The 2,804-nt window shown below is 42.9% G+C and overlaps 1 protein-coding gene and 1 long non-coding RNA gene across 4 annotated transcripts in view; one reads left to right on the top strand and one right to left on the bottom strand.

Moving 5' to 3' along the window:
- Nucleotides 1-2,804, top strand: part of LOC108312987 — a 45,140-nt gene that overhangs the window by 15,299 nt on the left and 27,037 nt on the right. The gene's annotated exons all lie outside the window — the stretch shown is intronic.
- Nucleotides 1-2,804, bottom strand: part of HNF4A (hepatocyte nuclear factor 4 alpha) — an 84,398-nt gene that overhangs the window by 55,574 nt on the left and 26,020 nt on the right. The window lies entirely within an intron of this gene.

Genomic DNA, 2,804 nt, shown 5'->3' with positions numbered 1-2,804 from the left:
AATACGAAAATTAGCTGGACATGGTGGCAGGCGCCTATAATCCCAGCTACTTGAGAGGCTGAGGCAGGAGAATCACTTGAATTTGGAGGCAGCATTTTAAATGAGTGATCTGGTGCAACTTGTATCATCATGAAAAGATCCAGAAACCTATTATGAGGAGTAAAAAAAGGAATTTGCTGCAGGATATATACAGTATATCATTAAAATAAATTTTCCAAATAAGCAAAGTATGTTACTTTGCTTATATAGCCATGTACGGTAGAATTGTGAAATGTGCCTGGTACTGATAAATACAAATGGTGACCACGATCACCCCTGAGAAGGGTGGCAGGGTGACGGGATCAGGAAGACAAGGGGCTTCAACTCTAAGTGTAATGGCTAATTTGTCATTAAAACAAACAAACAAACAAAATCCAAAGAAAACAGGGTCATGTCATAAGATCTGACAAAACTGAGTGGTGGATACATCAATGTTCATAATGTTATTCTCTATATTTTTCTGCATATTTGTAATATTTCTTTAAACAAAGGAGAAATGAGATTTATGAAGTCAACCATCTTCCTACATACAAGCTACAGACAATTTGGTAATATAATTTTAAAAATCAGCCTGGCACAGTGGCTCATGCCTGTAATCCCAGCACTTTGGGAGACTGAGGTGGGTGGATCATGAGGTCAGGAGTTTGAGACCAGCCTGGCCAATACGGTGAAACCCTACCTTTACTAAAAATACAAAAATTAACTGGGCATGGTGGTGGGTGCCTGTAATCCCAGCTACTTGAGAGGCTGAGGCAGGAGAACTGCTTGAACCTGAAAGGCAGAGGTTGCAGTGAGCTGAAGATTGCATCATTGCACTCCAGTCTGGGTGACAGAGCAAGACACTGCCTCAAAAAAAATTTTTTTTAAATCATACAAGTTGCACAATGACAATAATTTGCACAATGACAAGCACCTGTGGAAAAAAAATCTAGAAACCTATTTTTTAAAAGCAACTAGGAGTCTATCTAAGGTATAGCATTTCTCTGTCTGAGAGCAGGGAGGGCTTGAATAGGTGTTAATGTCCTTCAAGGGGCTCTTGAAAGTAACACAGGGCCCTACACGCTGCAGGCATTTCTTGGAGTAGCCAAGGCATTCCCATGTGTCAGGAACTCTGAGGGCCAGGTGAGGTGGTTCACACCTGTAATCCCAGCAATTTGGGAGGCCGAGGCAGGCAGATCACCTGACTTTGGGAGCTCAAGACCACTGTGGCCAACATGGAGAAACCCTGTCTCTACTAAAAATACAAAATTAGCCGGGAGTGGTGCTGCACAACGGTAATCCCAGCTACTCAGGAGGCTAAGGCAGGAGAATCGCTTGAATCCCGGAGGTGGAGGTTGTGGTGAGCCAAGATCGCACCACTGCACTCGGCAACAAGAGTGAAACTCCGTCTCAAAAAAACAAACAAACAAACAACAACAACAAGAAAAACTCTGAGAAGTTCTCGGATAATAAAATGTGTGCAGCTTTCTTTACTTCAGCGCGTTTCAAACATCTAACAATAGGCTCCTTCTCGTCTGAGGGGAGTTGCCTCAGGAAAGGCTGCCCTAAGAACCTCAAAGTTCCCTTCCAACTCACACCGTCCCCCATTCTAGTCTGGGCTCCGCCACTAATTTACTGTGTGACTGGCCGAATCACCTTTCCTCTTGGGGCCTCAGGTTGTTAAGCTATTAAATGGTGTGCTGCTGAAATAAATCAGAGATGATACCAACAACGCAAAAACACTCCATGCTCATGGATTAGAAGAATCAATATCATTAAAATGTTCATACTGCCCAAAGCAATCTACAGATTCAATGCTATTCCCATCAAACTACCAACATCATTTTTCACAGAAGAAGAAAGAACTATTCTAAACTGTATATGGAACCAAAAAAAAAGAATCCAAATAGCCAAAGCAATCCTAAGCAAAAAGAATAAAGCTGGAAGCCAGGCATGATGGCTCATTCCTGTAATCCGAGCACTTTGGGAACCTGAGGCAGGCGGATCACCTGAGGTCGGGCGTTCAAGACCAGCCTGACCAACATGGTAAAATCCTGTCTCTACTAAAAATACAAAATTAGCCGGGCATTGTGGTGCATGCCTATAATCCCAGCTACTCGGGAGGCTGAGGCAGGAGAATCACTTGAACCCAGGAGGCGGAGGTTGCAGTGTGCCAAGATTGTACCATTGCATTGCAGCCTGGGGGTCAGAGTGAGACTGTTTCTAAATAAATAAAACAAAATAAAAAATTTAAAAAGTTTAATTAAAAAATGGGTATGTATACTTTGAACTACAAGATCTCTTACCTTTTCCCAGCTGTAAAACCTCATGTTGGACCCCACATTTAGGGGCTTATTTAGGGGTTTAGTTTTATTTCTCCTCCCCCACTTAACTGTTTCTTACTTAACTAAAGCAGGTTCATGGTACAGGAATTACAAAATGCAGAGAAGAATGATAAAACAAGAATTAAATTGGGCTGGGTGTGGTGGCTAACATTGACAATCCCAGGGCTTTGGGAGGCCAAGTTGGGAGGATCATTTCAGGCTAGGAGTTTGAGACCAGCCTGGGCAACACAGTGAGACCCTCATCTCTACAGAAAATTTTAAAACTTCAAAAAATTAAAAAGTAAAAGTTAGCCAGTCATGGTGGTGTGTGTCTGCAGCCCCAGCTACTTGTGAGGCTTAGGCGAGAGGATGGCTTGAGCCCAGGAATTTGGGGCTGGAGTGTGTTTTGACTATGCCACTGCACTCCAGCCTGGTGACACAGAAAACCCTATCTCTTAAAAA

This window comes from Cebus imitator, unplaced genomic scaffold (genome assembly GCF_001604975.1).
Source record: "Cebus imitator isolate Cc_AM_T3 unplaced genomic scaffold, Cebus_imitator-1.0 Scaffold132, whole genome shotgun sequence".
NCBI classification, from domain to species: domain Eukaryota; kingdom Metazoa; phylum Chordata; class Mammalia; order Primates; family Cebidae; genus Cebus; species Cebus imitator.
The sequence above is the reverse complement of the archived record's forward strand: the minus strand, read 5'-3'. Positions and strand labels throughout refer to the sequence as shown.